The sequence below is a fragment of the Mytilus californianus genome, unplaced genomic scaffold (genome assembly GCF_021869535.1).
Source record: "Mytilus californianus isolate M0D057914Y unplaced genomic scaffold, xbMytCali1.0.p SCAF_3, whole genome shotgun sequence".
Classification (NCBI taxonomy): domain Eukaryota; kingdom Metazoa; phylum Mollusca; class Bivalvia; order Mytilida; family Mytilidae; genus Mytilus; species Mytilus californianus.
In genome coordinates this window covers 55,404,268-55,417,479 of record NW_026262679.1, presented here as the reverse complement: position 1 = coordinate 55,417,479, position 13,212 = coordinate 55,404,268, and the positions used below count along the sequence as shown (strand labels likewise).

The window sequence follows — 13,212 nt, the reverse complement described above, 5'->3', positions numbered from 1 at the left end:
ACAATAACACAATGGCGGGATTTATAAATACCTAGCCACGCCAAAAGTATATACCAAAAGGACATAACAGTCATGGTTTAAAATATACAAAGACAAATAAAAAGAACACTGTAACACGTAATTACGATGTTTAACAACTTCAGTACCTAGAATCTAAACTTCAAGACCATCATGTATTATTTGTGAAGTTGATACGGAATATTTATCGACAAGATTTTGGTATCTTCCGATGAATTTTTTTAGACATAAACCTAGTTCATCAACTTTCTGCTTAGAATAATGGACGTATCATAAAGTCTGCGTAGCAGCTGTAATCTCTTGAATACCGGATGAGTAGGGGAATCTGTATCCCAAATACGACAAGTGTCCGTAATACTGACGTGATTATCGGTGAACTGTATGTGAAATTAGTTAAAGTCATATGAAACGAGTCTCTTGTTTTTATGATGTTAAAGAAATTGTTGAACCTGCACGCATAAATTATATACCAAACTAAGTTCTCTATGCGCGTTTTGTCATTTATTACGAGACCAAAACGTATAAATGACAAACAAATATTTTATTCAGTAATTGTTGTTTGCAAACTTAAGCTAATAATTGATTTTCGGGTTTGTTACCAGATTTTATCGGATTGTTAACCGTGATAAATATTAAACACAGAATCAAGGAAAACGTGGAAACTAAATGAGTATATATATATTTTTTTATATTTTACATACGTTGCCATTTGTTGATTAAATTTTGTCATAGCTACTGTTTAATAATCTGGTGTTTTAAATTTGTTTTCGTTCAGAATCAATAACCTATATTTACGTTCCAGTACATGTTTGTTTACATTTTTTCATCACGGTTTTCCCTAGCACTTGCGCTGTGCGGCTGCCGAAGTTCTAATGATAGGTCTCGTGGTGTAGGTCACTCCATACGTTGTTTGCAAACTTAAGCTAATAATTGATTTTCGGGTTTGTTACCAAATTTTATCGGATTGTTAACCTTGATAAACATTAAACACAGAATCAAGGAAAACGTGGAAAATAAATGAGTTGATACATTAATATATATATTTTTTTTTATATTTTACATACGTTGCCATTTGTTAATTAAATTTTGTCATAGCTATTGTTTAATAATCTGGTGTTTTAAATTTGTTTTGGTTTGAATTAATAACCTATATTTACGTTCCAGTACATGTTTGTTTACATTCTTTCATTACGGTTTTCCCTAGCACTTGCGCTGTTCGGCTGCCGAAGTTCTAATGATAGGTCTCGTGGTGTATGTCAATCCATACGGAAAAGTTTATGCGAGACAATAATTCAAAAGCAGTAAACTTCCGAAGATTTTGAAGAGATAAAGGATTTTCTTTTTCAAAAATGTCCATGTACTCTTGTTCTATGGTAAAACTTAGGTAATCAAGTATATAAAACATATTCAACTATTTTTTTAATCACATGACTAAAATCCACAATCAAACGAGTAAATAAGTATTTGTTGAAGAATTGGATTTTGGTTTTTAAAAAATATAAACGAAATAAAAGCAGGTGATCATTGCAGTTTGCATTTAATAGACGAAATAAATGCATTCACGAAATCAGATAGTTCGTCCTTTAGCCATAAAAGATAAGCATTTATATGAATTTAACACATACTGTAAATATTAAGTAATGATATTGACAATTTGAAATTTGAGCAGACCATCAGCATGATAATCCGTAACGGTTGGATGAAAAGTGGCACGTTGATTGATTGTTTAAAATACCAATTCACGTTTTTACGGATTACTTTTGTTCATGATTTTGACATTCTTTGAACATGTGTTATTCGAGATTTAGTTTAAAATAACAGTTTTTTTTGTTTAAACATGTAGTATTGTGTGATAACATCTCATCAATTTCATTCACTTATTCCCGGCGATTTATTTTTCACAACTTTTGCATGAATAAGCTAACTCGTTATAATAACTTAGCTTTCTCGTTATAACGACTTAGCTAACTCGTTATAATGATGTAGATTATTTATTATAAGGAATAAGATTACTCTTTATAATTACTTTATGTACAAGATGTTACACTATAGTATCATGTCCGTTCCCTTTTGGCGCCACAGGAAAATAATTAAGCTCATTCCTTATACACCGTTATTACCAAAATTTCGAAAATACAGTACCAAGTTGGTGAAGCTTAATTATTGTGTGATGGCACCAAGATGGAACGGACATGATACTATAGTGTTATACCCATGTATAACGTCATCCATAAAGACATCATCATACACATGACCAAGAAACTGTTCTGTACAGGTTTTAGCGAACATTTTTTCAATGCCAGTACGACCCGCTAAGGTGGCGGCCATCTTGAATCTTTGGATCGCACTCCTTTTCAGTAAATTTTTTGGTCCTTAGATCCAAAAAATATGTTAGGTCCAGAAATGTTCTGATTTCTATATTGCATACATCTTGTATCTATGATTATGGTAAGGTCTGGAAGAGATGTGTAAAGGTAATGTTCAGTATAGTCGACAGTTTCGTCAATGTACGTTGCATCTCAGATACAAGGCTTATGATGCACTTTTCGTACACAAGACTCATCAATGGCGCTCGAATTGAAACAAAACAGTTGCAAAGCCAAACCAAACAAATATTAAGAAGTTGAAGAGCAGTTATAACAGATAAGTCAGAAAAGTGCCAAATACGACAAAAGCAATTAATACCTGGCCACCGACAAACCATAGCGTTTTGAATATTTCAGCATTTAGAAACAGTAAATTTGCATAAAATGTACGTACATATCAATGATATTTCAGGTCAGACAAAAGTGCTGACTACTGGGCTGGTTAGACCCTCGAGGGCGAAACGTCCACCATCAGCGGCATCAACTGAGTGGTTGTAAAAGAATACCAGGCGTATGACGCGCCTTTCGTCTACATTAGACTCATTAGTAGCTCTTGATCAAAACATTTCAATTGCAAAACCGAATCAATTATTACGAAGTTGAAGATCATTCATAACCGAAAATTCCGAAAAGTTGTACCATATAAATCATCATGTAAATTTACAGAAAATAAACATAGCAATTTTATTTCAGTTGGCACAAAAGTGCTGAATACGTGGCTGGTACTATCCTCGTGTACGAAACTTTCACTAGCAGTTGAAGGGTCGGAAATTATTCTGAACCGCGTGGACTTCCTATACTAACGTGTTATACACAAACATGCAAAAACCTGTACTAGTTACTAAAATTGTATAAAAAACTGCACAGAAAAAAACGTGTCCTGAACCACTCAAACATATTCATAGACTAATAAGATACATGCACAAATGGTTGGAAAAATTTTGATGATTCTGTAGACTTTACATATCTTCTGAGATCTGGGGATTTACGTAAACGATGGTGATATCACGTTTCCAATCGATGAAAATATGTTTGGCGGCCCTCAAAATGCGAACAAATAACTGGAGAAAAGTGTTCTGATCACCTAATTCTAGTGGACAACCACAATGTTGGAACACCCATGCGTAGAAAAACACTAGCTTCAGATTACGTACTTAATGACGTCCTTTCTGGTATAGTGACGCCACTTCCCAATTCGTTATAAAGTGTAAGCTAAGACGATATAGCGAAATATTTGTGTTAGCCAAGTCGTTTTAACGAGAAAGTAAAAATACTAGCCTACTAAGGTTTTCGTATACAGACTACTATGAGAGTATAAATCAGCTCAGTCATTATAATGAAAAATTTTAAAAATATTTGATCAAACACCCACTCGTCTTGATAGACTAGGATCTTATTTCTGACCTACATTGATTACCTGCTATGTGTACAATGAAATACAAGTGATTCTCGACAACTAACGCTACACAAATTATTTGCAGAGAAATGACTAAAAAGCATTAAAATGAAAAAGAGGCCAATTCTATTATAATGAAAATAAATCATAATGATAGACAGATTAAAAGCACAAGAAAAAAGTACGAAGGAGATTAATCATAAATCTCACATGTGTGTTACTACCTACAACCCAAAAAGCAGGAAAAAAACTATAAAGCATTACCAGAAAACATAACTGATAAAGATGAAAAGCTCGGACATTCTTTCATTAAAAAGCCAACAATTGCATTTAAAGGACACGCAAACACTACAGAAACAATCGCTTAACACATGATACAAAGATGGTAAAAAATATATTAAATTACATCTACTTAGTAGAAATAAAGCTGCAATGATTTAATCATGCCTATTACCTCGTGCATTTTTACTTGTTATACAGAACAGGAAAAGTTTTGATTTGCGCGGATAAGATTATGTATCCAGCAGCTAAATAAAAGCAGTTTATATGTATTTTTATCAATTGGAAATAAACTTTCGATTGGATTTCAAATAAACACAAATTGTACATTTGTACATGTATTGAAAGAAATCCAAAATTGTACATGTGTTTAATTCATTAAATAACTACAGAAATCAACTATACGCATTTTAATGTTAAAAATAGAATAGTGGTATGACTTTTAAATTTTTCCCATATAGCGGAATGGAATATTAATATGTTTTATTGTCTTTGGTTTATGACTTTTAAATTTTTTCCATATAGCGGAAGGGAATATTATTATGTTTTATTGTCTTTGGTTTAAACAAAAAATATCACCAAAAAGAGCTATTTATCATACAACCAAGGAATAAAAGAAGTATACGTTCCTTAAAGCCGAGTACCTTTTATTTGATTATAGTGACGATAAAGCTGTTGTTGATTGTTACATCAACATGAAGACGTTCCTTAGTTTCCTAGTTGTTCTTGAATATATCAACCTCATTTTAAAGTGTTTTCGTCCATTTTTCACCCGTCCTGGCTGGAAAACAGACCTTTTTCTTCATAAGCTTTTGAAAATGTCTAGTCTACATAGTAATCCAGTCCGAGGGAACTGATATATTACTGACACAGGGATCTTTACAATAAATTCAAATGGACCACGACTTATACGATTGCCTCGCAGATGACCAAGCCGTTATCTCTCTTAGTCGTGATGCAGAAACTATTTACTTCTCCATTGACCTGGCCATTTGCTGTTTTTTATGGTTTACATTTGTTCCAACTTTTTTTTGGCTTACGTAGTATTTTTTAGTTATGATGTATTTTACTTTATACATGTTATTGAGTGTACGAATAAACATTTTTTTTCAAACTAAAATGTCACTCTAATTATAATTTTTTTTCGATGAATATTACATGCTTTGTTTAAAGGATTCATAGGTAGTAATTAGTGCATAAATAGATTAATAGTCAATATACAGCATTAGTCCACACTTTATAAAAGTATATATATGTAATCGTATGTGTAATATGATATGAATTCATACATTTAAGAAGAATAACACATTTTCTTTTTAAAGAGGACACACATCAGAAAATGTTGCATTATATTAACTTAATTAAAAAGAATAGTAAAATTGAAAAAAGACTTATAAAAATAAATGTTCTTAGAATAGGTTATTAAAACATTTGACCATATTTAGATATCAAATGCATGTTAAATTTGTAATCTGAAAATAAGAGTTCCTTTTCAATTTCCTTCATTCTTTTAAATATTTAATTTGAATTAATAATCTATGTATATTGTCCCTTCAGATCATGTAGATGTTTTTCTGACTTTGATTTCCTTGACATAAACACCTCTACAACGTTTGTATACGCTCATGTTTTTGTTTGTACATAACATTATCTGTCGCATAATCAGCCCGACATGACATATGAACATGTATATCTTTACTTTGCCATTTCATTACCAAGAAAAATATGATATTTCACTCTCACCGAGTTTGGATGTAGGACTGATATTACTGTTTATGAAGACAATCATCTGATATGTGAAATATATGAGGAGATACTAAGACGTAATCAAATAGACACATTATTAGACAGTTTAAAAAAACAGTTGGCCGACAGAAAAAATAACAAATACAACACACAATATAACAATGCAAATCCCAATGACCAATCGGACAATCAAAGTTTCCTGGATAGGTGAACATATTTTGCTGGACATTTACGAAGGGACGACCGTCACCTTAATGTCAGAAACCCTTGTTTGACCAGCCTTGCAGTGATCAGCAATGCTCTGTCTAGAAAATCACGGGTGCTGCAGGAAACCCACTTCGCAGAAAGGGAAAATTAATTATTTGAAAGTTAAAGCCATCTTGCTTGTCCTACAAATCAAGGCGACAGTTGTTTACCTGATGTTCAAATCTAGTATATCGATTAAAAATATACAAATTGAGGTGGCAAATAAAAACTGAGGGAATCGTGTGAATTCCAAAAGATGCGAGACCGGATGCGTCGACAGGGTTAGCGTCTCCTGCTATAAATGCACCACCATTACGTATAACTTAGAGCCCAAACCTGCCCGTTTTGTCGATTGTAGTGTAAAAATATAAATGATAAACAAACTTTAACCTATCTATTTTGTCTTTTATTTCCAGCCCATTTGTATAAATGGGACCCAAAAGGTAATTTATTCAATAAAAAGAGGTCATGTATATGTCGAAAGCTGGAATTAAAGGACTATGCAAGTCTCTTGTCTTTCGTCTGCTGTAGATGACTTTGAATAAAGTCTGCCTCGTAAAATAATGAAGGAAAAATCTTCGATTACGGGAGCATTATAAGAACCCAATGGTAAAGCAAAAAATAAAATAACAAAAATACCGAACTCCAAGGAAAATTCAAATCGGAAAGTCCCTTATCAAATAGCAAAATCAAAAGCTCAAACACATCAAACGAATGGAAAACAACTGTCATATCCTGACTTGGTACTGGCATTTCCTCATGTAGAAAATGGTGGATTAAACCTGGTTTTATAGCTAGCTAAACCTCTCACTTGTATGACAGTCGCATAAAATTTCATTATATATAAAAAACAATGTGTGAACAAACAAACGAACATAAAAGGTAAAAAATAGGGGTACTCTGTTGATTAAATATTCAGCATGTTGATTATATCGTCTACTTGACTGACTTTTTAATCAGATAAGGGTTTAACGATGTAAGATTTGTCTTCCTAGAACTAGATATTGGAATATACGACTTCCATGTTTTGTAAAAAAACAACGATATGTTAATTTTTTAACCATGTTTTTAATTGGTATGACAAATAATGGAGTATGACTAGAGAAGTCAAAGGTTTTCACGAGATTAAAAACTAAATGTTATACAACAATTTTATAAAAATAGCAAACAGTATGCTTTTTTTCAATTCAAATTAAATGGACCCCTTTTGCTGCCTTAAAGGACAATAGCTGATATAAAATCCTTTAAAAACGTTTCATTTTAGAATAAAATTGAGTTTTTGCTAATTGTCTACTGACATTGGTGCATAATGGGGTTTTATAACATGAATAATGAAGATGTAGACAATTTATAATGGGGAAAAATTGATATTAATTCAGTCATACTGTATTACATCGCTATATACCTATTTAGTTACTCGAGGACATTATGCTGTATAATGTTTAATGTTTTAGTATGCTGTTTCGTAATTGCGTCTGTGTATCTTATATTGCCATTTTGTCCCATATTAATTAATATGTGTTAAACAGTATCAAGTATTTTTCAACCAATTTAAAATATCAATATCTTACACACAGGTATATAAAACACACGGTATTTAAAAAAACATACTTAATATCATAAAAATTGTAATGATTTTTATTAATTGTAAAGGTTAAACATGTTAAACATGCAATTTAGTCTAAAATATATAATGTAATTTTGAGTTTTCATAACCAAACATCCCTATTTTTGGAGGGAAATATATAAGGAAGTACGGTACAAAAGTGTCTTAACAAATCTGTAACATAAATAAAACTAAAATAACTGACTGGTGTTGTATTCATTCGTAGTAGATTTTAAATAAAAGATAAAACACCAGTGGCTTTCTATTTAAATTCATTTAAAAACCAACCATTGTATTTTAAAATTTTAAAAATTGAAGTAAAGACACTATTGTTCTGCTAATATTGATACTAACTTACGAGTTCAAAGTTTCTTTTAAACATCACCCCTTGCCCATTACAATACTAATATATCCAGTGAAAATGGGGTTAGTCACTATCTCTTTTATTTTATGTTTGCACTCTTTTTCGGTTTATGCTGATGTAATAGATCATAAATAATTAATTTAATTATACAAATTGTAGAAATGATAAACTGGTACAAAACCGAAGTCAATGCAAAAATTGATCGCAAAGGAGCGAAAATGAATATAGAATATAGAATTTCGAGAAAAAAACAGATGATCCGGAATGCATAACATCGCAAGATATACATTAAAAAAATGTAATAATTTCAATTTTTATGAACCTCCCATCAATTTTACATTTTATTAAACGAAAAAAGACACAAACAACTGATTAAATTGACCAAGTTGTGAGTATAAATTATATCGTCATGTTACTGTAAAAAATTGAATATCGTTACGGCTTGGTAATTTTGAAACAAATATCTATTGTAGGCCAAGTCATAAATAGTTTATGATGTTTTCAATAGGAAATAAATGTGTCCGCCTTTATAACAGGAAGTAAAGAAGAATGATGTAATTTGCAGAAAAGACTTATGGAGCCCAAAGAAGATAACTATGAAATATTATACAGTCGTGAAGAGGTATGCGATTTCAAATTTTGAGTTTAAAATAACTTTATTTAAATAAATTTATCTATTTTTCTTTATAAATTTAAGGTGAAGTAATGTTTTGCCTTTTTTATATTGATATAGGTCTTGCTTGAATAGTCAATGTAAATATCCAGTATATATTTATGATATCAATTATGTCCATGAATTATCTGATGATACAATTGCATTCTTCAAATGTCCATCTTCTCATTCGCAAAAGAAAAAAAATATACCGTAATGTTAATCAATATGAGAATACCAATCATTAAACTTATGATACTATATAGTAAATCTAAGATCTGCTACAAGTATTCATTCATTGTAACATAGATATATTTGCGTACAAGTATCATTGTAAAAAGATAAAGACCTAATATAAAAATAAGAAGATTTGCAATGAGGCAACTCTCCACCAGAGACCAAATGAAAAATAGAAGTTAACAACTATAGGTCACCGTACGGCCATTTACAATGAGCATAACCCATACCGCATAGTCAGCTTTAAAAGGCTCCGAAATGACAGATGTAAAACAATTCAAACAAAAATAATAACTTTCTGATTTATGTTCAAAACAATGAACGAAAAACATATAAAATATATACGGCAAAAAAAAAAACTTTATTTCGAAAAATCTATCAACAGCACCTTTTTTTATATACTAAATTTTTCAATTTTGGATAGGCAATTAAGACATTCATCAAAAACAGTTAATTTGCATTTTCCAAAAAAAAACATATTGTAAAGCACTATAAGAAACTACTTAATACCAATGAGTCTTGAGTGAATTCTGAGTTACAATATCTTTTAAATAGAAATGTGTCTGTAATTTATCGATGTGAAATAAGCATTCTCAATATGCTGAAAACTATGTCTGTTTCTTTCAGTTAATAATTATTTCATAACTCATTGTGGGTATGCCAAGTGGTTAGCTTGACAAATACTCAATAATAACCATGCGTAATGCTAGGTTTATTTACATCGAACACAAGCACGAAACCCCCCCCCCCCCCCCACCGTCTCCATTCGGAATAAATTAACGACGTTCAATTCCGATTAAACTAGTGTCGAGAATCTTTATTTTTGTTTTGTTTCAGCAGTTGATAATGGTTCATCGATTGCATCTGTCGATGAACGATATTACTTCTACTTACGCTCAGCAGACAGAAACTTTTTTGTGCTTACGTTTTCTGCCAACCTGCAGTACATAAGCGAATACAAGCATAAGAAAAAAAAACACAAACACATAACGTAAGACAGGCTCTTGTCGGGCGAGTACTTAAAAGTTGAGTAAAAAAACTAAAATAAAACTGAAAAACGAAATTTTTCGATTGATGTTAGCTTACCCGAAGTTACCAATAGAAGTATGGGTCATCCTTTGAGTACCTCTGATCAAACATTTTGATGTTGATAAGTAACGACGTCACACATCCCTGATATTACAGTTGCAAGAAAGATGATATGGTGAAGGGATGCATGAAATCACTCAAATTATCAATACATAAATAGGTCAATGAAGAAAGCAGTGCCAAATCCTTTTATCATATTTTATTTCTTATATTTTGCTGACATTTGCCATAATCGGCGTTACGTATTGTAGAATGTACAACATGTACTCCTGATCCAATTTGTCAAAGTTTAACAGATGTGGTAACATTTTCGGGTACGAAGTGAGATTATATTTTTTTACAAATTAGGAAACTTAGAAAGGCTCCATTAGATGTTGCTTCAGCAGGAGAAAAGTCCCTTTTTCACATAGTTTAATTCTCTAGAAATTCAATTCTATACAAACATTTAATAACACCAAATGTTTAAATCTTAATTGTACAGTCTTCTGCTCTTCAAAAAAGCACTAATGGTTAAGCTCAGTCAATTATATATATTGGCATCATGTTTAATATCATGTATACCGTTTTTTTTTTTAAATTTCTATTCATAGTTGAGTTCCTTGATTTTGAAGCGCATTAGGGATATTGTTTATTTTCTTTTAATTTGGTGTTGCATATTTTGAATACACCGCCAACATAAGTAACGAATTTGTATTCTAATTATTGAACATAGAGAGACTGTAATACATTTTGAACATATTTAACAACAACATTTATGAAATTTGTTATTTGACAATTTCACTTATAAATTCAAAATATAAACAATTGAACGATAACATTCCTACAATACAGTCTTTTGGATTATTTCTTGACATTACCAATATTCCAAGAATGTTACACACTGAAAAACAGTCGCTTGCAAAATTGACCAGATTCGTTAATTATATAACAGTTTAGTTAATATGCCCTCTTACAATTTCACTCTTTTACAACACATAAATTAATGCAATGGACGTTTAAAAAATTCTACTTGCATCTAATTATTACAATAAAGTATGGGTTAATTTTTTAATATTAATTCTTTAATCATTTAATCAGAACGGTGTTGAGTCTGAACAAGTCAATTAATTTTAATTTAAGTAAATTTTTCAGTAAGTGATTTCTATTATGGTATTTGCACAATACGATATAGAGACAAACCGCCAAAAACACCCACATTTTTACCGCCACTTCTTTGGTTAACACCACCAAAATATTTCTACACCAAAATATTCCGATCTACGGTATGTATCAAATTTTAAGCCTTGTAAGTTTTTGTTTTATATGCTTTATAACCATATAACACTGTCTTTTGTTTTAACATTATCGTGTACTAAGAAGATAAAAGAAGTTACTCACAATGCTCTTAAACTTTACTTTATGGTCTTTTAATTTTTTTGTTTCGAGCATCATTCGTCTTTTGTAGACGAAATGTGCGTCTGGCGTCTGGTGTACAAATTAATAAATCTGGTATCTTTGATGCGTATTTTTCACATGTCAGGTGACTATAGAAATGGTTTGATTTTAAAACTTAGAAAATACTGAATAACAAGCTTAAGTCCAAACCAATGTATTGTTTCTTTATATTTTATAGAACTTCAATCGAAAGACATACCAAAGAGAAGATATACATGAACTTTTGTACAGTCGCGTGGTAAAAATCGTATTTTTTTTCATGTTTATTACTATGTTAATATATGACATAAATATCGATATCATAAATATTTTCAACACATTAAATTAACATTTATTAAAAGAAACTTAATTTTTTTTTAAGTGGCAGTCAGTCTAAGAAGCAAGAATTTAGGGATACATTGTCCGAAAAACCTACTGAAATGTGTTTGCACTTATGTGTTTTAAAAGTTAAATCTAAATTCAATAACCACATATCAAGGTGGAAAGGGTCAAAAGAATGTCAAATTATTGCTATGACCCTGAAGACTGATCCTTATTATTTGTAGATCATGCCTCTAAAACGTTCAACATCAACAATATCATCTTTGTAGACTTTTGCACAATGTATCACCTCACAACTATATCAAAGACTGTAAAATTCATAAATGGACTGGCAACTCTTGGTTAACAACAAAGCCACAAACATCACAATTAGCATAGCCAGATATATCATTAGCAATATTATAATGAAAGGGACATGTAAATAATATTCATAAAGACAAAATGACAACTCAGAAAAATGAAATGTGTTTGAATGAAAAAACCTTTAGCCAAAAAAGAATACTGTCAGTTTATTCTTTATTTCTATTATAGATTCCTAACTTGAACCTGGAATATATCTAAATATCAAATGAAAAATTCTATCGGACTGAGACAATATTATTGCTGGACAAGTCAGGGAAATAAAATTTCTAACTCATAAACATATAAGAACACGTTTAATAAGGTTATTTTGAAAACGCTTAAACCAATCCAAGTCGATAATTCCTTCTCTTTTACTTCTTTAAGTCTGTTAAAACCGACAGCTGTCATAATGTGATCCCGTCTACATTGAATGTGGACAATGCTACCCAATCGAGTAGATGTGTGTGCGAGGTCGATTGGTATGATTGATTGATTGTTGGTTGCTTAACGTCCAGTGGCAAATATTTCATGCATATTCAGGACGAGAACAAGTTCACAATAAATACAATAGGTAGGTTCTGTAATAGATTAAGGGATTAAGGTCGGAGAAATTTTGACTGCCACGGGAAATGAGGGTATATTGGATAGGGACAGAAATTTAGCCTTGCAACAGGTCACCTACGGACCCCTCAAAGAGTTGTTGCAAGGGTTCTTAACGTGCAAAAAGCGTGGCACTCTCTTTACACGAGGCATCGGATTTAACGTCCCCATTCTGACCGGACGTGGCTGCAAATTTGTACATCCCGCACAGCCAAACGGACGCCCCACTTTAGCACGGGTTTTACTGCCGGTCGGAGGAAGACCAATGGTGACCATACTTCTATTCCCCAGTCACCCTTGGGGGTTCGATTGGTATGAAGGTGGAAGAAGAGCAATTGTGTATTTTCTGACGAACTATGTTGAAACATCTCGCGAAGTTTTTGACAATGAAACCATACCTGAAAACCCGCAGAACACTTACATGAAATTCCAAGATGACCTCCAGAAAGAATCTAGAACTGCTATAGAGTTACTTTTCACAGGCAAGTTCACATAAAACTATCATGAGTAAATATG

At 31.6% G+C, this 13,212-nt stretch overlaps 1 long non-coding RNA gene across 1 annotated transcript; it reads left to right on the top strand.

Moving 5' to 3' along the window:
* Positions 1 to 8,524: 8,524 nt before the first annotated feature.
* LOC127734916 (uncharacterized) lies at positions 8,525 to 12,581 on the top strand. The gene is made up of 3 exons (XR_007997823.1): positions 8,525 to 8,643; positions 11,612 to 11,671; positions 12,481 to 12,581. It is a non-coding gene; the product is annotated as an uncharacterized LOC127734916 (long non-coding RNA).
* The last annotated feature ends 631 nt before the right edge of the window (positions 12,582 to 13,212 follow it).